Source organism: Streptopelia decaocto (genome assembly GCF_964273445.1).
Source record: "Streptopelia decaocto genome assembly, chromosome: 3".
Classification (NCBI taxonomy): domain Eukaryota; kingdom Metazoa; phylum Chordata; class Aves; order Columbiformes; family Columbidae; genus Streptopelia; species Streptopelia decaocto.
This window is the reverse complement of record NC_138656.1, coordinates 102849992-102876019: the sequence shown is the minus strand read 5'-3', so window position 1 is coordinate 102876019 and position 26028 is coordinate 102849992.

Genomic DNA, 26028 nt, shown 5'->3' with positions numbered 1-26028 from the left:
GAGCAGGTTCCAAGAACCATCTCCTTAGAGGAAAGGAGAATCCGATGCCAAGACACCTTTAAAAAAGTCTGAGGGACAGATACTGAAACCTTCACTCCCATGACACAGTACTAGATTTTATGTCTGATCTCATTTCTTCTGCTAGAAATGAGATCTCACTGCTGGCAGTGCACATGTCTAGTGAACTTGTCTAGAAAAAGGGGCAGAATCAGGTCCTGAGATGTGTACATCCATTCCCCACCAAGACAGTAGAAAACACTGTAACCTGCTTGTCTTACTGATCACACAGAAAATCCAGAGAAATGTAATAGGGAAAAGAGTGATTTGCTTTAAAACATAACGGTACAAAAAAGCTGTTAAAAGACAGAGTTTTCTTTATATACTTCCCCAATGTATTGGCACAGATATCAGTTGATCCACATGGAGCTCGAATAAACCGAAAGAAACTTCTGTGCAAGTTTTCAATGAGTAGCACAAGGTTTTTTATTCTTCCTCCAAGAAGCTATATTATTCATTCCATGGACTTACTAAATCAGGTATTTAAACTTGGTCATGCTATATAAACATGACATGAGAGAAAGCAATTACTTATTATAATATAGTCTAGCTAAAATTAGACACTGATCCTTCAGTATCTATTTAGCATAGGCCATTAATTTTTAAGAACTCTTTTCAGCTTGATGTTGGATGGCAATAAGAAGAAAATGTCACTTCCAGAACAAGTATTACAAATGTAAGGCCTTATATTTAATAATTACAGAGTTGTATATCTTCTGTGTGAAAATGCTATATAAACTCTTTAATGGTCGCAGAAAACAAGATGCTATATTGCTGCTTTTTCATTCAAGAAGACTGAAGCACAATGACTCTAAAGTGCTTACCAAAGTAAATCAGAGAGGCACACGAGATGAGTGCTATTTGGAAAAATTCCTTGGATGGAAAAATGTAAATTAATTGAAGACAAACTTCCTCTAGGAATTTGACAAGTTTTGATGGTCTGCTTATTTGGAAAGACTGTTTAAAGGTGATGGCACTGTACAATAACAACCAGTTGGAATATCTACCTCGAAAGTTGGAAAGGAGCATAAGAACAAGTCAAACTTGAAAGTGTTTTCCTGCCTGGATTTCCATGGGTGAAAGGCAGCTGGATCATTCACCACAGGTAATGTCCAGAGCTATTCTCTTTAATGGGAATTGTTTCCAACTCCACAGTCACTGGGGAACTGGAGGTAACCTGACCTTTTTGACTTCTTTAATCAGTTGCCATTTGGGTTAATTGTAGATATAAAGTAGGCAATTGCCTGCTTGTGGAAAATGGCACAACTTCTCCCTGGAAAAACAAACAAAGAAACAAGCCCCTTCCCCCCACCATGTTCCAAGTGCATTTGGGGACTGTCAGAAGGTGTGTTAGCCCAGGAAGGATATGTGCATTAATTTACCTGACTCAACTGCTTGCATAAAGAAACATCAATTGGCAACATCCCCAAAGCAGTGTTTCTTTCCCAAGAAGATATCCATGCTGTCGAATTGGAATTAATTCATAGACAGACAGAAAGTATCTTCATGACAGTGGTGGATATGAGATACAACGTGTTAGGAAATTGGTCATGCACAGCACCAGGAAGAGTTCAAAACACCTAAGAAGAGAGGGAGTTGCAAAGATGCAAGGAAAGGCTCTTTAGTGACGTCTGTGAAAACACCTTCCTGCTAGTATTGCTCTCTTGCTCTTATTCCCTCCGAGACAGTGAAGATTGCTTCTAAGCTTACATTTGTGCTTACATGTTTGCTGTGGAGGCCAAGAACACTACCATATCTGGAGCTAGAGTCCATGGTAGGAAAAGACTCAGGTACGTGCTTGTACTTTAGGCTATCCTGAGTCTGATACAAAAAAAAAAATACATTTTTTGGGCCAATGTGCTGCCATGCTGCATTCTAGTGGATCTCCATATTGCTACAGCTGGGGTACCAGGTCAGTGGGATATGCTGAAGAGAAGACCTTTTCTACTAGATAGATACGAATGCTCTAAAACAGACCATGGTCCATAGGTCTTCAGAACGCAAGGACCATTAATCTGCCTAACACCCTCCTGGCTGTGAGCTATTCTGAAAGGTACTGAAGGTGTAGTAATCAGGAATGGGTAATGGTGCACAATTAACAAACTGGCATATAGGAATTGCACCTTTAACTCAGAAAAACATACAGCTCTTCTTCATTGTTACTCTTCCGCCAGAAAACACTGGATACTTTTCAGGTGTCCTTTTGCCTGAAACGAGCTCTTCTGAAGCCAAACAGAAATAAGTCTGTACTGATCCTATTCTTAGTGTTGAAGAAATTGTCTAAATAGACTTATTTTCCATGTTCAAACAGAAAAGAAAAACAAACAAACAAACACACTTTTTTGCAGCTGAAGTTTCCTGCTCAGTATGTAATTGATTGGGAAAAAAAAAAAAAGGGGGGGGGGGACTGAAAACATTAAAAGCATCGCTTTGCCAGGCTCTTTAAGGGATAAGAAATGTTCAGGTACTTGCACCTTCCACACTGGGAGCAGGGATACAAGTAAGAGTTGTTCTGTGGTGCTTTTGTGCCTTGGCTGCCTCCTTTTCCCTTTGCTCTGCTCCATCACCCTGTGTGTTCGCTGTGACTTCCTCGGCAGCTGAAGTGGTGGAGAGCTTAGCAGGCTTCAGGAAAGCGGCTGAGCTCCCCCACCACCACCACTTTCCACGGTCACAAGTTCACAAGCATTGCTAGAGTTTCAGACTCCAAACTGAACGTCTGTGGGACCTAAAAACAATTTCCCTGTCTGCTTCTGCCGGCTGCTCCCACTCGTTGATTTACGCTTGCAATGCTCAGAGCTGCAGCATAAATCTGGTTATGTAATAGAAACTTGATAACAGAGAAAGTCAATACAGGAGGGCAATGGAGCTGAAATTACACACTGGCACTACTTTTTATTAACCCCTTCATAGTTCATCTCAGCTGCTTCTCACAGACAAGTTGCCTGAATTTAAGGAGAGGATTTTCTCGCTATTTGTAGCAGCACCATGCTGACCACTCTTCCCTCGGTCTTGCTGGAGCCAAACAGAATAATTTTCCAGAAACACTATCCTTTTGCAACGAAAAGCTCTTTATATCTTTGCTTCAGTCAATTGTATAGTGAAAAATGGCCAATTCTTTTATATCAGGAGGAATATTTTTATAAATATGCTATTTAAAAAACCTAGATATTTCATGTCATCAGAGTGTTTCCAACTTGGACAGGTTTTCTGAGGGAAAGGTTTTTTGTCAGTTTTTTTGTTTGCTTGTTTGATTTTTGTGGCACCTGGTTAATTTATTTGCCACAATTTCACAGTGGAGACCCAGGCTCTGTGAAAGCAGGAGGTTTGGCAGGCCCACAGAAGAACTTCTGACAGGTTCAGTCTGCATCATTCCTCATTTAAAGCAATAAAGAAAACTTAAGGTTTTAGTTATTTAAACCATTCATAAATGAAACTTCCACTTTTTGTTCTCATAATCTGATTCCTGCTGTTATTGGAAACCTCGCTGTTATTAGAAACTCATTTATCACAAATCTTGGCTTCATGTATCACAAATACATGGCTTCATTATTTGAACTCCTGATGGTGATACAATTTCAGTTTCTCTTTTTTCTTGACTGAAGCTAGGGGATTTGCATATTTGATATCTGGGATTTAGGGAGAAACATGGAGATGAATATGAATAAAATCATTATCTGTTCTTCAAGGTAAGCTTTGCTTCTCATGAATATAAGTAAAATACATTTGATTTTATATGCATATGTTCTTTATAAAATTCAGGTAATAACACAATCCTTCTGTTACTCAGCATAAGATGACTTGAATCATCAATAACTGAAATATATGTGAAAGACATTAACAGAGTTGATATAAAGCAATATTTCATTAGTGTCCCAAGAGCAGTATTATGAAATATGAAACTAACACTCTTATAAAAACTTGTCTGGAAACCATTACTAGAAGACTGGAAGAAGTCTAAAAATCCCACTTTGTCCAGGTGCTCCTGAAGTTGCTTAGCAACTGCCTCCTTAATCACCTTCTGCAAAAAGGGAGGTTTGACAGAGGATAGTAATTAGATGGTTTCTTGAGGAGGGTCAAGACCTCAGCATACTATAGCCAGGATGCCATTTTGCCCTTCAAAAAGAGGTGTTAATGAAATGCCCATCCACTGGGAAAGTGCTTCCTTACCGACTTTCATAAGCCCCATGGTTCCTGGGACAAGGAACTGTCAAAAGCAGCCCTGGGTATGTTAATGACCTCTTCTTCTGACATCCCTGGTTGATGGCTGACAGCTTCAGATATGAATGTTTTTGCCCATCAAAAAAATGAAGATGAATTCACTAATTTCCTGTTTCAGAGAAACAGAGCTGACAGGGAACCCAACCCTCTTCAGTAACTTTGCCAAGCAGCTCTTAACTGTGTTCATCACAAATGTAAATAACTATTCAGATAGGAAATTAAGGTAAAAGAACTGTAGTGAAGTATATAAGGGCGATTATTTGTGAGGTTAACACTTTTGGAAAGAGTTTTCTGTCACCACAAGAAATTCCAAACTGCAATTTTACTATTGAAAACACAAATATGGTCTTTGATCCCATGAACGTGAAAAAAAATTCATGAAGTCGTCTTTAATAGTTGGAGAAGACTGAAGCAGAGGGGACACTGAGGGGCCTTATCTGTCTCCCTTGGCACTGAATCATCCTTCCCATTCAGCAGCAGTCCCAAATTTTCCTTGTTCAGTTTTTTGCTACTGATGTACAAGCTCTTCTTCTTTTGTACCACGGAGTCTCAAGTCTACCTGAGCTTTGGCTTTCCTGACACCTCTCTACACGTCCAGACAATGTCTCTGAATTTCTCCTACGTACTGTGTCCTCCCTCCCACCTCTTGCCTTTTTGCACTGCGTTGCACTAGATATGGACAAACAAAGCTTCGTATCAGGTCTAGGAAGGGACACCAAGTCAGTCTCACAACGTTAATTTTTAGCAATGTACTATGTGTCTGTTCATCACAGAGTCTTTTAAAAATTACCCTTGTTGTTGCTTGTTTGTTTGTTTGTTTGTTTCTTTTAAAATAATCAGTTACCTTATGAGTGACTGATTCCTATCAGTTTTGGAAAAAAAGTTGGCCCTGGCAATAAGTTATTTATTACTGTATTTTCCTATCATGATGTATTTATTCTTGCACTTGTGCATACACACCTACAGAAACTGTTGTTCTGTATTCCCTTATCTCTTTTTTAATTTTGTTTTTTTTTTTTTTTAAAAAAAGTTATTTTTTAATATGCAGACTTTAGTTCATGATGTTTTTTCTTTGCTCCACTTTTGCTTAAGACCATATATAAACTTTTAAAATAATTTATTTATTTATTTATTTAGCTGTTTATTAATAAAAATTAATATTTATTTCTCAGTCACTCATAATATTTGAGAGATTTTCCTTTCTTGAGTTTAAATGTGCTACAAAATCAACTCCAAATCCAACATGTAAGCTGGAAATACTTTCAGATTATTGCAGAATATTACTAATTCACCTCCAGATTTTAACAAAGGCATTTTACAGTTTACTTGAGGCCTTAAACTTTCATATCTTTCTCATATTGCAATTGTATTTGTACATGATTCCTCTCTCCCAGCCTTTAACTTCTCATTTCATTTAGATAAATAAGTATTTGCAAAATGTTTTTCTGGTCTAGGTAATAAATGTATTTTTACCTTGAGTAGCATTATAGTAGGAACTAAAATATTTGTAACAGTGTGCAAAGTAAGGCCCTAATCTGACAAAAAGGAAGGAAAATGTCATTTTCAAAGTTGGATCTGCCTGCACTTTTTATTCTGAACATGTGTGTTTATGTCAATCAAACCTAGAAAATAATAAAAATATTCAATAGATTTAAAGCTACCATTTTTCATTGTAAAACTCTTGTTTGTTCATTGCTTAAACTCACGTTTAAACTCTTTCCCACTTTACCAAGTAAATGACTGATCTGATCTCAGACATATGTAAAACTGAGAGTTTCAAAATAGACCTGCAAGATACTATTAATTATCCTTATTTTTACTACTGCAACCTCCTCCTTTCCTCATTCCTGACTGTAAAACCTCTTGGAACAGATAAGCATTGGCAACAGGATTAATCTCCTCTGCTTGAGTAGAAAGGTTGTTCTGTGGCAAAGTCAGAGTCTAGAGCTGGAGCTCCAAGAAACCTGTCTTGCGAAGCAATAAAAATCCTTGAAAGTTGTTACACAAGGGTGCTTCTATAACCTGAGTCAGGACCGTGATTCTCAAAGTATACAAAGGGAAATGTTTACTGAGTTAAAAAGAAAAAAAAGGTGAATGTTTCAATGCTTTGTGTGATTTAGGATATAACTGTTTACATTAAATTTAAAAGTCCTCTATATGCATTGGTGTATCACTGCACAACACTAACTTATTTAATGTGTACAATTAAATGTAATCAAAATGCCAGTTCAATTAATCAACAGAAAGAATAATGCGTACACTAATCAGAGTTCTTTACAGAAAATGTTTGTCACTGTTGATGGTGTTATTTGGGACTTTTTGAATGGAAGTTGATTTTATAGTTTTGTAGAGATTTTGTTGTTATGTGAAAATTGTTTTATGTCTCTTTTCATTTTCTGTTTTGGGTGGTTGGCTGTTTTTTTTGTTGTTGTTTTTGCTTTTTGCTTTTGTTATATTTCTTGCTGTCTGGAAATGCTGTATTATTTTATTTGGGACTTTTGAAAAAAATTATTCCATTTTTGCCTGTGAAAGTACTAAGCTTATGACAAGGTCTTACGAAACTGAAGCTGAGGCAGACACAGAGCAGAAGAGCAAACAACACTAGAAATCTTTCATCCACTAGCTAATTATTAAGAAAATATTAAAAGAAATCAAGTAAACAGCTTTCTCAATTTCTTTCCTTTCTGTCCTTTTAAGCACTGAAGATTTTTGATGGCATTGCAAGGATTGCAATAGTAGGTTATGGCTGACAGTTCCTTCTGGGCATAAGAATTTATGTCTAGTTAAGAGAAAAATAAATGGGAAAGAGGCTCTGGACATTCATCATTTACCCAACCTCAGTAGAAAAAATACAGACAGTTATTTTCCTATGTATCCCTTCTCCTCTCAGTGTCCCTTAAAAATCACCAATAGTAGTATTTTTCATACGACTTGATGGGATTTCCAGCACCTGCTGGAGGACTTTCCTACACATGACAAAACTCAGGTAGTTTACAGACCATATTGTAGGGGCCTCTGGCCGTTGCTCTTCAGGAAAGGTGTCCAGCTGGATCTGATGTGTTTTGCATTTAAGCCTTGTGCATTGGATCACTTAGTATTGCATCAGGAATCCACTATCGGAATGATTGATTATGTGGATAAGTATCATTCACTCATTCCTACTAGCCTGGTCATGATACCCTGAAATGGCAAGCACCTGAGTCAAGGCAGGGTTTTTATTTTAAACTTCAATGTTTCCAAGGTGCATAAAGTGCACAAGCTCACCCACTGCAGCTCTCACTCCACAGAGGGACTTGAGATCTCTGCAAGGCTGAAGATGAGGTAAAGGCCTTTGGACTAATTTCTGGAGACATCTTTTTCTCTACATTGACTGAATGCCTGAATATCTAAAATAGGTGCCCTGATCTACCTTGCTGAGATTACTCATTCATTGGGGTATTTAATTGAATCTCCTACCATTAAAATACGGCCTTGAATCTGCTAGTCTTAGATACTTTATCTTGGAGTTGGATTATTCCTAAGGAATTTAGGAACTGCTACTTACAAGACTACAAGTATGCTGTTTTTCTTCATTCTGGTCTTCATTAAGAGCATCAGTAGGCAGACCTATCAGCCTCAGGAGGTAATCTTTCATGATAATAATCTAATCAAGACATACATACATCTCTTCAGGCTAAAAATGTAAAATCTGCCTTTTATTATCCCGGCTTTTCAAAGTACAATATACTGTATATGTATTCAATTTTGTTAATAATTGTAAGGGATTTTGTTGGATAACATGTTTACCAGTAGTAATTAATAATAGATCATAATTTTGATTATGAATATGATAATATTTTTCAAGTTAGAATTAATTCCCAGGAAATACTGGGAGTACTGTAATTACACACATACATGGGTACACATTTTGTAATGAGTATCTACAAGACCTCAAAGGTCTTATATTTCTATTGCATTATTATTTTGCTTCATTTGTGGAAAACCAGTATGTTCTAATTATCTGATAATTATCTCCCACAGAAAATCATATCTTGGAACATACAACCCTTATATTTTATTCAAATTTAAGGCTCATCAAAAACATTGTTTTTGTATAAGTTTGAGAGTTTCTTTTGGGATACAAATTACTTTGTGGTATCCCAGAGTAAAAATTACCAGTGTTTCAGTTGGTCTTTATTAAATGCTTGAATACTGAGACTATACGTTTATTATACAAAGAGAATATGCAAGTGATCAGATGCTATTGAGTAACTGACTGACAGTCTATGAATGCATAATGTTGTCTGCCCTTTTGTGACTTTTTATGTGTCCCTGGGCTTATTCAAAGGTACATTTAACAGCATGATTAACTTTATAAGTGCCTACAATCCAGTGAAGTTAATGAAAGCAAGTATAGATGCAAATTCGTTGTGTTCAAGCACACAAAACTTGATACAATAGTGAAGGAAGTTATTGTTGACTTACTGGAAGTAGTACAGCAGACCTAAACTGCAAAAGCAACTAAATGTAAAAATAAATAAATAAATAAATAAATAAATAAATAAATAAATGGAAAAAAAACCAAACCAAACCAAACCAACCAAACAAACAAACAAAAAAACCAAAACAAAAACAAACAAACAAACAAAAAAAGAAATAAGACAGGCCAATGTTGCGGACATGAAAAGGCAACAAAGAACAATACACTTTGTGCTCACCTCTTTAAAATTCCTCAGCTCTTAATAGCAGAACTATATGCTCCACACCATCTGCCAGCTGTGAACAGAAATAAAATCACACATACAGGTACTGTAAAGAATAATCTAATTAGTGTACTAAAGCTTAATATATTTGAGATTTTTTTTTTGTAAATATAAAAACAATTATAATAGAACAAATCTACTCCCATGACAATATAATGAAGAGGCTTAAGCTTCTGTAATGAAATGTTTCATTATTCTGCATCATGCCTTACTGAATATATTATATAGTCTCATGTACAGCAATTAAAATGGTAATATAAAGGAGCAGACACACAGAACCTCAATCACTATAGAGTACAGAGCAGACTACCAAGATTTACTGTCTTTTTCATAGATCTATGACTCTGAGGTGTAACTTTCTTGACCTTTGTGACTTTAGATAAGACCCTTCAACAACAAAAGTAAAAGAAAGCAAAACTTCAATATATCTAGCAGTAATTGTTTCTTCAAATTAAAGAAAAATATATTTACATGTATAAACAAAGGTATTATTTTTCCAGAATTTAGACCATTCACTCTACAAGCTTGAGGACAGACCTGCAAAGTTATGACAAGGAAACCTCAGTGGTGCAGAACAGCTATGCTGATACAGGGAATTGACAATGAACTAATTAACACTTAAAAACTAACACTTGACACTTAGAGAGCTAACCCTTTAACCCACATCACTATTGCCTAGCCTTGCTTAACTCTGTGTAACTTATTGTTCAAAAAACAGGACTTCACTGACGTCTTGCAAAAATAATTATCCTTGGGGGCATCCTTGCTGCATCCTTGGGTGAACTAGATTACAGAAACTTGGGCACAGGACAGGAGATACGCCAGTTTTAACCAGCTCAGCAGTCTGAGACCTAACCAACTCATCACACTGGACCAAAGGTGACCGTGTACAGAGAAAGAGGACCTGGGTTCACGATCACTGCGCAGCTGCAACCAGGAGGAGCCAGAGGTGGAGACTCTGGAAATGGTCTCCTGGAACTCATTGTAATAAGAACCGCCTTCTCAGGGACAGGTTATGAATATGTATAGATGTTCCTAAAACTTTCATGAATATCTAACACTTTACTGTATTTAACCAAGCTCACAGCTACTGTAATTTTACACACGCATTAGGTGAAATGATTCCCCGTGTGTCCAGCGTCGTAAATAAATGCATACCTTCCTTATAACCTCAAGGGTTGTAAGGTCATTCCGCGCCTCAATGCGAAGCACTAAATTTGCACAGGTTTCATGCACAAAACCATGACTTTGAAGGATCAACTTCTCTCCCTTAGTCATTCAGGATTTACGAGAAACCCTGTGGGATGATTCAGCCCATTCAGGAGTCAGCCAACAGGCACCTTGATGAGAAGGACTATGCCTAAGCATGATTCAGACTCCACGTTAAGAAACACCATCCACTCACTGCTGTAGATCAGCAGGAACAATGGTTCTCCTTTTGTGTGGTGGTCCAGTGCAGTGTTTCTGAAATTTCTTGAGAATGGAACTTTCCCTTAGACATTTGTTGTATCCTTTAAGTTCTCTTCCTTAAGGATGATAAAACCCAGCTCTAACTGCTTAAGGGAAATTATTACTTGTAGCCTTTTGTTTCAGATGAAATGTACCCTTGCTGTCAATTAAACATAGCTAGTGACTGTCACACTGTCTGAAGCACACAGCTAGAAGCAGCAGCTGAAAGCCACTTGGACTTGATCTTAAAGGTCTTTTCCAATCTAAATGATTCTATAAATAAGCAAGAAGGACCATGGGTCTGGTGTCCAGTGGTTAGGTTGTCAGCGAGCACAAGGCATGCCTTGGTTTCACTTAAGAGTTTCTGTTTTCTTTGAGAGGAAAATATATAAACACTCCAAGGACCCATAACCAGAAACATACCCCAGAGTATCATATTGTGAAATCCACATTTGGGATATGCTGTAAAACCAGTAAGAAGCAGTTCTAGGGGAAAGTCTTTCCGATGGAGAATTGCTTGACCCCAAGAGAAGAGCAACAATCCAGTTTCCTGGAGCTGATTTTTAATAACCACTTCAGGAACAGATCAAATTGCCTTTACAATTACTATTAAAATTATTTGGGGGTTTGGAACCTAGTCATAAAATGTAAACAATTTCGGCAGCCCTGCTGAGGTAAAGGGACTAGGTTTCAAGTGCTGCTGCATCTGACTTAGGTCTCTCATGTAAATCGTCTGGATCATTGCCTGCATGGTCTGCTCTCTTGATGCCAAGAAGTACAGTGGTGTATCCACTGAGATGACAGAGACCACACATTGCATACTGCTCCTGTGAAGCATTTGCTTTCGAATTTAATCTTGTCTGCTTGGGCAGTCATAGTAACACAGCAATACAAAGCATGTTGTATTTTAAACAACACTCACCACAGCTGGTAGTGCAGCGACAGGATTACCATACCTGTTTGCACAACACACTGTATGAGCAACCTTGTGATTACCCCAAAAGCAACAAAGAACACTATGTATCATAAGTCATACTATGTATCTTATGGCCCTAGTGACCAATATGAGACTGAAGCCACTGAAAGAATAAATGAAACACATTCATAGTCATAATTAAAATAAAACACTACCATTGTTTTGCTATAGACCCAGTGCCTATAAAGTCAGTCATGGTTCTCCTGACAGCCACCTCTGGGATATACCATGTGGTCATGACACCTTGTTTTTGTTGGTGCATAGCATGCTTTGCTATGGGTTTCTTTTCTTTTACTTTCCTTTTTAAGTACCCCAAAAATGTACATTTAAATGTCAATACATCCTTGGTGCTGTTATAGAGGATATCTAGTACAGGGTTTGAGACTGTAAGAAACTTTTCAGCTGCTCATGCCTGCTGTATTTGCCAGCTGCTCCAGAACAAAAGGGTTTCCCCACATATTATTTATATTACCTCACTACTAATTACTGCAAATCAATTTTCTGCAAAAATTTCATTCCAAATCAGAAAAGAATTTTTAAAGGTTTCACAAATCCTTTGTCATTACTTTCTGGGGAAACATCTTTTTTTAACTCTTTACAGGTACAAACTCTCAATTATTTGATTCATTTGTTGAGAAATGTTTTTAACGTGCTACTTAATATTAAAAACATTCCCTAGAGGATTGTTGGGAAAAAAGGCATGGAGAGAAAAAAATGTTATAGAAATATATATAGAGGGACCAGTTTTCATTCCCCAAATTGGGGGAGTGTCTTACAGTGTTAGCAGTCATTGGCTGACAGGACAGGGACAGTGACATGAAAATAGGAATAAAATAGAGAGGAAACACGGGGTTTGAATGATGGGAGGTGTCTGGGAAGGACACAAGCTGAGATCACATAGAGGTGGTGGGAAGACACAGGTAATACACAGGTACTAAAAGAAAAATAGAAAGATTGGGAAAGATCATAGAATACCAGGTTGGAAGGGACCTCAGGGATCATCTGGTCCAACCTTTCTTGGCAAAAGCAAGAAGATGAGCCTGGATCTAAATGAATGTTTTCCCTCTGCAAAGTGCGTATTTTCTACGGTGACTGTTCCCTCCCACTGTCAGATCTATTCTCACACTCATTGTCTCTACTTTCCATGCAAACGTAACACTGTATATATGCACAAACCTATGGATTTACTAAGAGTTCTGTTTCAGTAACTTTTTGTGAGGTCTATTTAATTTTTTTTTTTTTTTCTAAAAGATATAGCAACCTGGTTACACCACTACCACCCCCACCATCACCATCAAAGCTTCCCTTGGGGAATTATCAGGACGTAGACTTCTTTAGAAGACTTTTGAAATGTGTTGCTTTTGAGAATTCTGTTGAAAGATCTCCACACATTCTGTAAATTAAAAAATTATATGGGACATGAATACTCATTTTCAGAAAAAAAAAAAAAAAAATTGTTTGAGATGTTGCTGTTGTTCTTGTGTTTGTGAAATTTGGTACAGATCAAGAAGACAAACTTGTCTTTTCTCAAATTGTAACTAGATATAGGTCATTTGAAAATATGCGGACAAATGTACATTGTATTAAAATACACAAAGTCCTTGTATGGACAGGTTAAATTGTCTTAGTGTGTTGAAAGTGGCTTAAGCGTATTGGAGTGTGAAAATAAAAAGTAAACAAAAGCATAATAGACAGGACTCTGCTTCTTTCTGAAAATAAACAAGGCTGTAATATACAGCTTGGGGTGAAAGAAGACAGGATAGTGGTTAGGGAGAGTGATCACAAGGCTTTTGTGCAAATGAGGTACACCAGAGTATGTTAGAAAGAAGAGATCCAGAGCATAATAAACCCGTTACTCAGTTTCTCCCATTCCCCTCTACAGACAAGCATTACAGGACGTCTCATCTCGCAGCCATTGTGGCTTGAATACTTTCCCATCTTCGATACGTTCCAAATTATTATTAATTCAGTTTCCCAGATAAAAGTCAGAGCAATGTAACGTGCTTTTGGTGTGAGACTGAAAGCAGACATAGCTACATCCCAGCTGGTGGAAATGTGGTAATGAATTTCAAATAAATTTCAAACATTTGTTAAACTCTTCCTGAACAGTTTTACTTGCTACCAGTAAAATATAGATGCCATAACTGAGCACTCATACTGAAGATTTTAATTAGACTTAGACTGAAAATAGTGTATAATATTGAAATAGTCTATCTTCTGTTCCACTAGCCTTCTGCCCTTAAGAATTTCAGAGTAGATTTTGTTTCTCTACTTTCACTATTTCTGACTTAATTTGCTATTAAAATCTACAGTTTCACAGTGGCTATTTAAACTAGTCTGATTTACATCTGATGATTTGTCTCAGAACTTAAAGACTTACATATATTTGAATAACTCCTTTGTTTTTGTTTTAGAAATCTCTAGGTAGATTTCTTTGAAAAACAGATTTCACCAAATCTGTTTTCATAGATTTATACAATTCATTAGACTGTCTTCCTGACTCATGTTAATAAAAAAATTAAATAAACATGTGAGGATCAAACAACAGGAACTGTTTAGCAGAAAAGGGCCCGCCATGTCAGCTCAGTTTTTAAGAGTGGGTCAGGAACTCAACTTCTTTCACTTCAGTGAAATTCAGCCAGTTCCTCCCAAAGGAGCTTTTGCCTCTGCCTAGTCAGAGCAAAGTAGCTATCTTAGTAGTTTGTAATTACACCAAGTCTAATTACATATAAAGTAAGGGAGCTGAAACATCTGATTTTAACTTGTAGAAATAGAACAAGCATGTCCTATTTTCAGTTGTCCATTTAAGTTTTTTGCTTCTTTCCTTCTTCTCCTGAAAGGAAGGATACTCCATCCAATATCCGTTGGCACAGGAGGAGTGGAAGGTGTGGTAATGTACATTATACATTCTGAAACTCAGTAAATTGCACTAGCTGCCAGTGAGCACAGAAAAGATTCTGCTTTTCATTGCTTCCATCTGCTGGTTTCCTTTTGTGTTGAACTGGCAAGATGAGCAGCATTTTATCACGTGAAATTGGTGAAGGTCTATCTAACAAGAAAACAGCAGTTTCCTCTTTTGCATCATAACCTGCTGTATTTTGTCACTCTGTGAGGTTAATATAAAGCAACACAAAAAGACAATTACACAACATTTTAAGCTGCTACCTCATGTCTAGAATGCAAGTTTACTAACATTTAGCATGGTATTTTTTTCATAGATTCCCCAAATTTGTTAGCTAAGGACCCCTACATAGGAACCTAATGGATTTGCTTGGTTTTCAAAGGTGTGCTTAAAAGCTTTTGTAGTATTTGTGTATAGTCAACATTAAAAAAAACCCAAACAAACAAACAAAACAAAACAAAAAAACTTCATTACATTAATTAGTTGATTAACTTTAGGCATCCAAGTGTGAGATACTGTGGCATTTTCTAACAGTTGCAAAAAATATTTTACTGAATGTGCAAACACACCAACATTTTAATGGAAACCCATTATTTATTTAAATAATTTGTTGGCTGCCCGGAACCATTTCCATGTGAATAGTTTTCTCTCACGTTGCAATGTATATGATTAACCAATTTCAAATGTTAGTTTTTAGAAGTTATTCTTTAGTGCTAAAAAATCCACTCTTTTGAGACTATGCAATATTCTCAGTATGCAGACATTTGAATGATGGAGGTATTCTCTTTAGATGAAGCTTATAAAACTTGAATGTCTGAATATCAATTGGATGTGATGCCTATCCATAAATAGCCAAGATTAGTTACCCTATAAATTGGCCACTCTGGGATGCCTCTCTCCCCCTCCTTTTCTGCATTAATTTCATAAAGAATAAAAGCAGATTCTAAATCATCCACATTTTTTGAAAAATAGCCTGTAACCCATAAAATGCAATTAATTTGAACTAACTATAAATGTTTATAATGTAGACATCTACATCTGAGATGCTACCTTACATTTCTTCACATGTAATTGGAGGAAAACACTTTTGGAGAAAAATTCATCTTAACTGTTTTAGATACTTGTTTTAAGGTGAAAAGAATTTTTTGGAATAACGCCACGTTCTCTATATTATCTGTAGAGATGTTGTAGACAACTAGCTCTGATGTTTGCACCTATCTTTCCAGCATCTGAAATTGGAGAGGCATGTCTCATTCTTTGGATGCAAACAAAGTGATGTCTGTTAAATCTTCTGTCATTGCTGACAGTGATGACAAATGGAAAACCAACCATGCATGCCCTTTAAAATGTCTGGATTTTGAGAAGACAGCACAGTAAATGGGTCATAGGCTCAACTGCAAATAAAGATGGTGGCAGTTTTTCAGCAAGCTTTGCTTTCACATTTTGATAAAAACATACCTCTGTCTGGGCCCTGAGATATTTAAAGCTGTCAACCACAGGAGAGCAAAGATAATGTTTAGACATATTACATAGCTTAATCAATTAACTGATCCAAAGAACTTTCAGGACTTATCATTGGGATAAAGCATTCTTTTTTCTTCCTTTTCATTACAGATATTAATCTCCAATTTAATTTCCAAAAATTAAACTACATTCAGTATTCTAATGTTATAACAAACAAACAAGCAAACAAAATAGGAATAAAAATTCCTAGAAAAAAATTTGGAAATATGTTACCAAGGCCACCCATATCTCTTTCCACTCCTTCCACAAATATTTCTATTTAATTTAATTATATCACAGAATCACAGAATGTTAGGGATTGGAAGGGACCTTGAAAGATCATCTAGTCCAATCCCCCCACTGGAGCAGGAACGCCTAGATGAGGTTACACAGGAATGTGTCCTTCTCTCCAGAGAAGGAGACTCCACAACCTCCCCAGGCAGCCTGTTCCAGTGTTCTGTTACCCTCACTGAGGAGAAGTTTCTTCTCATATTTAAGTGGAACCTCCTGTGTTCCAGTTTGCACCCATTGCTCCTTGTTCTATCATTGGTTGTCACTGGGAAGAGCCTGGCTCCATCCTCATGACACTCACTCCATGATCTTGACCTGTTATTCACTTCAGCTTCATCTGAGATAGTTATGGTTCTAAAATAAACAACAGATAATAAATCTCAGTGAACAGTTGTGCTAAAAGCCTTCATGAAGGTCTGGTCATCCTCAAACTACCTTGCGTTAAGGAATCCATAATCTCTTGCCTCATTATATGAAGGGAAGAAGTACCATCCTCGTGAGTTCACAAGAACTTACCTTTAAACAGGCTGTGATGGGGAGAGAATAACCCTGACAGTCTGAACAACTGACAGCAGTCATTATACTGTGGCAAAACTCTTCCTGGATTCTCAGAACCCCAGAGGGACATTATCACAACTCAAGAAGCCTGATATGAATATTTAATCTCCTAAAATTGGATGATTATGCAGATACTGTGCATCTGGGAGAGCTGTTCGCCCAGGGGCTTATAAAAATAAATACTACATCTAAAATGTAACAGCCAAAATACAGGTGGTGAATTGTCTCCCTGTCACTTACTTACAGCTCTACTTGGCTTGTCCTGATGGGCCACTCAAACAAATGGACCTTCTCTGAAAAGAATTGCCAAGGCACATGCACCATCTACAAGGGATGAAGGGGTTCATCACTGGAATATGAGGTGTTTCTCCAAGCTGTCTACTACTGTATGGGTGATTGGTTTGATAATACAGAGAATAGTTTATAGGATTTCTTTTTAGTGAGTGGTATATTAGCCTCTCACATTTTAATGAATTCCATAAATAAAAAATGATGAAATGCCAATGTTTTGCAAACTAGATGCAGTTAGTTTAATCTTGAAATGTGGCTACATAAACAAAGTTATAACCAATATTTTTTACCCTATCTTCTGTGTTGATGTTCTTGGAATTACTAGTTAAACAACAATAGATCACTTTCATTACCAAAAATAAAATATTGAGCCAGCATAAGTCTGGTTTTTGTACTTTCACCTCAGCTCCATCAGTCACACTGAGAGCAATTGACCTGTTCTGGGTAATGGAGACCCATCTTCACGTGGGAAGCGATTTGTTGTTCTAGCTGAGGCCTTTGGCACATTTTGCTGCAGTGCTCTAAAAGAATACCTAAACTCAGGACATTAGGGTCTGAGCCAGTCACCTGGTCATCTTCTCCACAACGTTTGGTATTAGACTTTGGAAAGTTTACACTGGAGAACAGAGGAACTGAGATGTAGACAAGCCTGAAACAGGAGGGTTCTAATAGGGTGATGTAAAAGAGTGTAAACTCTCTTGGAAATGACCTTTTTTTTTTTTCCCTTTCTGGATGAAAATAGTAATGAAGCATTCATCAGAGATTCTGGTTCCGCCAGGAACAAACAGTAGTTTGAAGAGCTTCTACAACTGCTCTTCATGCACATACCCTGAGGAAAAACAGAGAATTAATAGCTTATTTGCTTTTCTTAGTGAGGGAGAAGATAGCGTTTGGAAGAGAATATTTCAGTTAGAGAAATTGCTAATAAATACATAACTTCTTGCTTATTTTTAGAAAAAAAGTCAACTCTGACTAGAGATAGATAGACTGATCTTTGCCAGACATAAAACCATGTAATGTGTAAAGGCTGCTCTTGGTGGTAGAGGATCTTAATCTCATTTAAAAAATAAGCCTGTGCTGCAGAAGCATTCAGCATATTGCCATGGAGAGGGTAGAAAGATTGAACAGTTTTAATTCCCCTTCAGGTAGCTGGGCTGGAGCACAGTGTCGCACCACTGATCAAAAGCAGAGTATTTGTTCTCTAACCTCTCTGCACCCATCCCCAGTCAAAGAAGCAAAGGTTACAGAGCAGAGAGGTTACCCTATCTGCCACCCCAGCCCAGCAACTAAGCCTCTAGCAAACACATTAGTGTTTAATTTGTCATCCTCGATGGTGTGGCACCAGTGTTTGGTCTCCCACCCCTCCCTCCCAGTGGGCTGAGGGGCTTTGTGCAGGCAGCCAAGCGAGGAGGAGATGTGCTGGCCAGGAAACACATTAACGCCGGGGCTGAGTCCACATTCTTTTGAGTTTGTTGCCTTACCTTGAACACGGGATTTTCATACACAGCTTGAGAGGCAGCTGGGAAGGGATGGGAAGGCAGCAGCCACACCAATGAGCGGCAACACTGTTTCTCCAAACATCTCCCCCTCTCCCCTCACCTCCATCCTCCACTGCTCTGCAAACAAAGACTGTTTTGATTGCTTGGATGACAGCACAGGAATTTGCCTTTTCAAAAGCACTCGCTATATGTATATACAACCTAAGTACTATAACCAGAAGCACCTTTAAAAGCCATCATGGGGAATGGAAGCTGTGGCAGTGACCGGTTGCATTCTGAACCAGAGTTTCTAATGAACACATAAAACACAAAGACAAGTCTGCACATTAGTCCAACAGCATGATGGACAACAGTCAGTAAAAAATGATTTAATAGGTTGGCAGAATAGTTTCTATTGCTTTTGGTTATGTTTGAATCCCTCCAGTCTCTCTGTTTTGTAAGTCCTATGTTTACAAATCTGTCTCAAATATACCATTTAAATTCATTGCATAATGCACAAAAATCAATTTTCTTGTTCAGCAGCCAAAGGGCAGGAGAACTAATTTTTGTGCACTACAGCATCATTTCAAACTGGCCCATTTGTGACAGATTTTCAAATGTACTTTCTGCCAAGTTAGATGAAAGGCACTACAGGGTGATTACATACATTAAGGGTAACTGGGGAGGCAGTCATCATAGCTTTCCAAAAAGGAGAAAAGATTTCTGGGAAGTCTGAGGAGCATGAAGGCAGCTGAAAAAATCTGTATGCTGCAGAACTGCTCATTTTACATAGAATTCTAAAAACTAAACTGTGTTTTACAAAATTTGTCTCTCTTGAGTACATACGCTTTTTAGCTTGCCCACCTCCTATTCCACATGAAGACCTTGTCTCTGATGTACTCGGGTTTTTCCATTGTAGAGTTTCCCTAATCCTGGTGCTCTCATGTTCTGCCTCTCTATTCACTTGTTAAACTTGTTTTTCAGTCTGTCAATCATCCTGACTTTAACCTGTTCTAAACTTAACTCCTGCTCACCCAGTACTCCAGCTTCTGAGGTGCTACTGCCCAGAGCTCTTCCTCAGTCTTCAGCTGACCCTATGGGCTCTTTGATCCACCTTGCTATTCACTGCTCTGCTCTCTTTCTTAGCTCTGTGGGCACCACCTACTCCTACTCTTGTTCTTCTGAATGCTCTGGAGAAAATTCCTGAACTCTATGAAGTCTTGATGAACACAGCTTTTACAATTTCATCTCTCATCCAGTGTAGTTCTTCAGGTTTTATTTATGTCATCTCCCAACTCTTGTTTTAAAAAGCTCTTTGCGACTTTCAGTTTTCCTCTCCTTTCTCTAAGATCTTATTGACATTTCAAAAAATGAAACAGGCTCATGCACAACCTATCTGTGCCTTTTTATTTGCGTCTCTTTACCACCGCTTCTCTTTACGACATCCTTTTCAGTTTCTGGTGTCATTCCCAGATGCCTCAGCTCAAGCCCACCTTCTTGTTTCTCAGTTCAGACTCCCTTCTTTTTTTCTGACACATTATCAACCACTTCCTTTATCTATTCATTCTTCCTTCCCTATCCGTACCTGGTTGGGGTCTTTGTGATTGTTGCACCTCATCCATCTCTCCTTATCCCCTTTCCTTCTCTCTCTGTCCTCACTGCAAACGGGATCTCTGTGCCCGAGGATATGACATGATGCTCTCTGACTCTTTCCTTATTCCCCTCTAGCGTTGATTCTAATCTATGCACTATATTGTATTTGCCTTTATAAAAGTAAAAAGTTCTTATCTACCAGTAAAACAGTCTTTTCTATTATGATTATCATCTATCTTTTTCCTGAGTTCACTCCCCAGCTCCTCTTAACTCACTTTTGGTGGAGTAAGTACCTTTCCAGGTTTTTCCTACTTGACATCACATTTATTGACTTTTTCTCCCTCTCTTTGTTCTCACTACTCTGCAGGCGATACTGGCTTACTCTTTTGTTTATATGGGTTACTTCCAGACAGTGAGGTCTTATTTACAACATTTTTGATAACTGTTCTCATGTATTGCTTAGCATCCACAAACTCTTCCTGGCTTCTCAATGTCTTCTCATAAAATACGTCACCTCTTACCGAAATTAGGGTATGCATGACAAAACCTGAACATCTTATTTTCATCTTCTTCCACTCCTTTTCTTGATTTACCAACAATTTTTCTTTTTAATTCTTAATTTCAGAATACCTCTCACCTCTCTCCTTCCTTCTGCCCCATTCACACAGATTCCACCAAAATTTATATGATTGCTATTAATAAAACATATGAAAAACCCCTTCCCCTCTCTTCCCCTTTGAACACACTTTTCCAATACTTTATTAGTTTTAGACCACATGTAGAGATGCCCATTAGATCAGCAGAAGTAAACTGAGCCATGGAGTTTAGGTACCTGACTCTCTTCATTGTGTGTCTTAAGAGAAAGAGAGACATTAAATGTGTCAGCCTTTTGCAAAATAGCCCATGCTTAGAAAGGGTCTGCAACTAGAAATATGAGTAACAGAAACAGAGGAAGATTAGATGAGAAGGACTTCAAATTATATAGAGGGATTCCAGGTCTTGTAATATGTGCAAAGGTCACATCAAGAGCTCCAGGTCTTCTTCCTCCTTTCATCAGGATGTAGTTTAAGCCTCTGTCCTATCTGCTTTTATTTTAATTCTTTGATTCTTGCAATCATGGATAGCTAGAGAGCACTTCTGTTTGGAATGTCACTTAGTGGTTATGTATTTTTGCATGCAAATCTCACCTAAATTTCTACATTTCCAGTCTGGAAAGAGCACGGAATCAGGGCTCTCTGCTTTCTGTATCAGTGCGATAAGTTGTGATGCAGTCAGTGATGTTAGCCATAGACTCAAGAACAAAAGCTAAAATCTGGGCCACCAAAGAGCTCTGAGGCTGTGGTAGATGCCTATCTCTGCAGAGTTGCCACATAGATGTGAAAGCATAAAGACAGGCACTTAGAACGTAGCCAACATCAGGAGGTACACAGTGAGTTTAGGGTTGTACAGTATTGGGTAGCTGTGGACAGCAGGCTGCATGGATTATTATGTGGGACTGCATGGATTATTAGCTGGGAGTTGTTTCAGTCCCACTGTGAGAGTTGGGGACAGTAGATTGACCTATGTGGCTCTTTCATCCTAAATGTTACTGCTTTGTTTAAATAGTCACCTCTAAGTGTCCATTTGTTTTTCCTCTTATAAGTTAGCTGTCTGCTGCAGTAATGTTATGTCTCAGGTCCTGACCATTAAGAAAAGTTACAATAGCATTCCTGTTCTGCAGGTGGATGTCTTAATCTTAAAGCCAAACACTAAAGCCAGGATCCTACGTACTTCTTTTTCCTGAGCACTAAGCAAATAGCAGACAGCTAAAAATCTTTTTGATTTTGGCTGTACACTGGAAGAAACCAATAGTAGATTAAGAAAGAGTCCAGGTACTTTTGAGATCAAAGATGGCATGGCGGCCACTAAAAGGACCTCCACTTGTGTATTGTGTTTCTCCAGTTTTGATTGCAAAATTTATTCTGTATTTTCAAAATGTATTAACAATATCATTATAAGATAACAATGCTGAAGGGACAATTATATTTGTTTTCATTGAGTGAAAAAAGACTCTCAAGAGTGTCAAGAATTCAAAAGCGTTTATTCCCCTTTATGGGACTTCTTTTAGATAAGCACATAAACACTGGAGTGTTATTTGATTCTTTGCAAAGGAGATACCATCACATCTCTTTGACCATCAGAATGTAAGCTGGTGTCAATTTACCCTATTCAGATCACATTCAAAGCCCTAATTACCCTTCTGTAAGAACTTTATAGTCATTCAAGATACTGATCACAGCACAAAGTTACTGTATATACTGATTTTATCCTATAGCTATTTTAATAAAAAGGAAACCTGTACTAACAGCTTGACTTTCTTGATACTGTTAGTGCTGCTTAACTGTTTTATTGATCTTAGAAGCCAAATAACATGAAACATTTTTATTATATCATTTGTCGGGTCTTAGGCTATTATTATATGATAAGGAATGTGCTGTAATCACTTGTGAATGAGATTTGGTGGTATATCAGTATTATGGTTTGTTACACAGTCACCTACATGCAGATAAAACTAGTTTAGTTACTAGAAGGTCAAAACTAAGAAGACAGTAAAATCTTTGCTATGAAACTCTGGTGGCTTAATTAACAGACAAATTCTGATTTCATCCTGCTGTTTCAAAATGGAAATGCTTTTATCCTAAACTAATTTCTTGCCCACCATAAATAATAATTTAAATTTCCTGCTAATCTTACATAGATCGCAATCTAGCCTTTCGGTTGGCATTTGGAGGATAAGGACATCTTATGTTTATAAATGGTTTGCTGTTTTTTAAAATATTAATCTTTTTCGGAAGGACTATATAGCTTGCCAGCAGGATATTGAAAGAGGGTTTGGGGGATGTTTTGTAATCGTTCCTCTGCAACATTTGTGTTTCATTCTCCCCATGATTTCTTTGAGCTTAACAAAAAACAGAGTTTAGAAGATTTGTTTGGTGTTTAACTTGATTATTTAAATAAGAGATAAGCAATTGCCATTACAGCAGCTAGCCAATAATTTCCTGGAGTCAGAGTCTCTCCTGCCCAGCGTACACCCCTATTGTTAATGGAACTGAACATGCACACACGCATTTTTAGAAGGGAATGTTAAACAGTCCCCATTTATTTTACAGTGCAAACACTTACATGACAAAACACAGACAGACTTCAGGAGTCAGGCTGAAGACTTTAAAAAAAAAAAAAAAAAAAAAGAAAAAGACCTGGAAGAACAAAGAGATTGAACTACTTAACCATTACATTTCTGTCCTGAGTTCGAACTTTAGACCTGCAAAACCTTACTTAACCATCATAACTCCACGGACCCATCACCTAATCCTAGTGAGGTAGGGCTAGGGCCCAGATACCAACACTTTACTTAGCATTTCTTCAGTGGACTAGCTGAGCTCTTCTTTCAGAAACATAGTACATCTCACTAATTGTACAGGGAGCCTAGGTACAGGTGCCTACCAACCAAAAATTCACTCTCATTCTAAAATCCTTAAACAGGTTTCTGGTTCAGTTGGATGAGTATCCGTAGTAGTATTAAGTGTTAGGGGTCAAATTGTGACTAATCAAGCACTTTTGCAGGGTGCAGTAAGCGCCCAAGAGCAGGAGTGTATCAGTCAGAACTCTACCATTGTATCACTACATGATATGATGATTTTTTCTCCTTAATACTGGTGTATGGCTCTGATTGCCTTTTAGCTACCTTTCAATGAGCACAAAAATGTACATTCCCTCACTTTTCTTGACTGGGCTGGCTTCAGCAGCTATCACTGAGCCAAAAGTCAAAGTGCAGCAGGTGGTGTATACTGTTAGCAACCCAGAGCACCACTGAATCCCAGGACTGAAAGTCTCCCACCCCACACTACGGTCACCTCTTCAACCAGAACAATAAACCTGACTGAAGGATTTATTACCTGTGCCCGAGGCCTCACTTAGTATAGTGCTTCCCCTATATCACTCCCCCTCTCTCAGGTCAGGAGCAGCTTAGACCTTTTACTGCTGGGTAAAAAAATGAAAAGGTGATTTGACTAGTTCTGAAGGTAACTTTTACATTTTTAACACCTGTATTTTCTAGGCCAGGATTTTTTTTTTTTTCTTCAGATGGAGTGGGTTTGCAATTTGCAGTAACTGAGTACCTTAAATATGCTTTCCAGACAGTTCTTGAAAGTTCTGTGACCACAGCAGAAGAAGCTTTCCCAAGGAAGTCAACTTTACAATTGCTTTATAAAGAAAGAATATTGCCATCTTGACATTTATCAGTAGTGAAAAGTATTTTTCAGGGAGGAAAATATTATGACAGAGTTCAATCCTTTCAGCATTCAAATGACAAAGATTTTACAGGTGTTCCCTGTTTATTAAGAGGAAAGTTCCTGTAGATTTTAAGAAGACTTATGTTGCTAAATACTTGAGTAGCTCTTGGAAATTTCACCTTCACAATTCTTGAGGATAGCCCTTGTGAGAAATTGCTTCATGGCTAATCCAAGACAATTGCTTGTTCCTGATCCTAATCATTCTCTTCAGCTACTGCCCAGAAGATGTACAAGCTCCTGGCAAGCGTGGCTGAAGGACTGCCTGTGAATGGCAAAAACCCAAGCCAGTTTGATCCCTTATTTCTATTTTGTTTCTTCTTACAGTTCCAGAGAAATCTGTGTAACTGACATGAGAATGAGCTGTGTGGCTTAGAAAGAAATATAAAAGTAATGATACTTGGTAAGCAACCATGAGGTATTTGCTACAAGGATATGGCAGGCTCTGTGTCAGATTCAGTGGTGGTGTCTATCTTTAATGACAATCTAGAAGAAGGAACAATATGCTAATGAAATTTCAGGTGACACTATATGTGAAGATGCCCCCTGTGAACTGCCTGAACTAAATAGTTTCTTCTGTAGTGGTAAGCAAGCATATAAAGATGTAGTAGCACAAGTGCCTTAGGGCATTGCCCCTTTCTTAGAATGCCAAAGCTTCAATTCCTAAAATGAAAGCATGTTAAAAGTAAAAAAAGTATCAAAGGAGCACAAACCTACAACATCTTCCTTGAAAAAGCTGATATTCAAGAGATACAGCATATGAAGACAAAAAGACTTTGCAGAAGCTGTGCTTCACCCACAGAGAATGCATATTGTCAGCTACAAAGTGTCATATACGTCAAACTTTACTGTAAAGTTTCTTACCATGAATACAGAGATGTTCATCCTGTTATTGGATGACTTGTTAAGATGCATGAAGTTGTCACTCCAGCTAGAAGAAAGAGATATGTTTCATGTTGCATATAGAATATGTATAAAAAGAACAGTGAGGCTGCTTTATTTAACCATTAAAATTGGTCTAGAAACTGTGTTGAAGTCCTTTGTGTATCTGTGAATGGCTTATCTCAATCTGTGGACAGATTTTTGTCTAAGAATTGATATAAAGCTTTTCCACAGATACTTTTTTTAGATATTCCAAGCTTCCCTCACAATATGTGAGAATTGCATTTAAAGTTATGAAGTTTTCCAAGCAAAGAAGTTCAATGAATAGGATGCAAAACATATGAGTGTATTTTGCTTGGTATCTATAGCCCATTGTCTGAAAGATCTTATGTCTTTGACATAATAGACAATGAACTTCCTTCTGCTTTCAGTTACACTTATATAAATCTGGAGCAACACCTTTGGAATCGAGATGAGTTCTGCTTCAAACTCTCTCTTTTTAGATGCTGGACGACAGCCAAGCTTTTTACTTTGAATAACTGCCTCCATTGCTGTGATTCTATTCACAAGTAACCCATACGAGGAGCATTAGAAAATACAGCTCTAAACTCAGGGAAACACTGGGCAATTAAAGTCTGTACCACATAAATCCAAAGTCTACCCCGTAAGTTTCAGGAAATGTATCTGACCATGTATCCCATGCAAGCAGCTGAGAGCAGGCATGCCCACACAGGCTCTGCAGCCAGCACACCGGCTGGAT